The sequence below is a fragment of the Priapulus caudatus genome, unplaced genomic scaffold (assembly GCF_000485595.1).
Source record: "Priapulus caudatus unplaced genomic scaffold, Priapulus_caudatus-5.0.1 Scaffold13, whole genome shotgun sequence".
NCBI lineage: Eukaryota > Metazoa > Priapulida > Priapulimorpha > Priapulimorphida > Priapulidae > Priapulus > Priapulus caudatus.
Genome location: NW_014577074.1, coordinates 43,695 through 44,946, shown reverse-complemented (window position 1 = coordinate 44,946; position 1,252 = coordinate 43,695).

Sequence of the window (1,252 nt, the reverse complement as noted above, 5' to 3'; positions counted from 1 at the left end):
CACACGGGGACCCCCTCAGCCAATGGATTACTGCCTTGATCGACCATCGTCGGCTCGCTACAGTTAACCATCCGATGCTGAAAGAAACGTAATTATCGCGCTGCTACTACAGCCCACGCTCGTTGTGCAGGTATTTTGCCTATATCACGTTGTTTCTCGTGGGCGTTTCATCGTGGCGATATACTTTCGCGTCGGTCAACGTTTCCATAATATAGTTGCTATGTCAAATTCGACACGCCTTTTGTATTGAATTCTTTCGTACAGTATTAATGATTATATCTTGTTCCGCGTGTTGTGTGACTCTCCGAGGTGTATTATCAATCCCGCCGGAAATTGTATATGAGATTGCCTAGTGTATTCGCAACAGTCGTCATCGTATAGCATTACGTCGTATCTGAGTAGCCATGCCTTTGGTCTTTGGAGAGGGAATGATTCGAATCCGCTACTCCTTCCCCCCGGATCGCATCTCTAGATTATTATCTTTATTATCTAGTTTTTTTAAAAATAATCTGGGAGTCAGATGCAGCGTTACGCTAATAATGTCGACAACCGTATGTGTGTGTGCTAACGAAATCTTATCGAACACGATGGACTTCATCGTGTCACCGTAATAATGTCCGGCTTCATGAAATTAGTACACATCAGGGCCGTAGGATGAGCAAATTCCTAGAGGGGGGGGGGCAGTGGCGGATCCAGAATTTCAAGAAGGGGGTGAGAAACAGGTGGGGGGTCTGGGGGTCCTCCCACAGTAAATTTTGAAAACGTAGATCGCAAGAGATGGTATATGAGGCACTTTTGAGTACATGTACGGCCTTCATTCTGACTATATACGACAATTCTCTTTTAGTAGAACAATTTATTTTTTTAATTTTGCTCCAAAATCTAGGGGGCAGCTGCCCCCCGGCAGGCTACGACTCTGCACATGACACACCTCAGACGTACTCCAGAAAATCAAGGACTCGCAGGAGCTATCGGTCAAAAATCGAGACAGTGACGCCGTTCGTATATAGTAAGCCATGGGGAAGTCCAGCAGTTAAAAACAAGTGATGTGAAAACATAGAATTAGGAGTGGATAATAGAGATAACAGAGATAATAGAGATAATAGATCTCTATTATCCACTCCTGATAGAATGACTAGTGATGAGTGCCAATAGCACTAGGCGAGTGTTGTGTGTATGAAATAATTTACCGCATATCCATCGGAATATGGTACCAACTAATATCATATATATATGACACGAATCAGTGCGT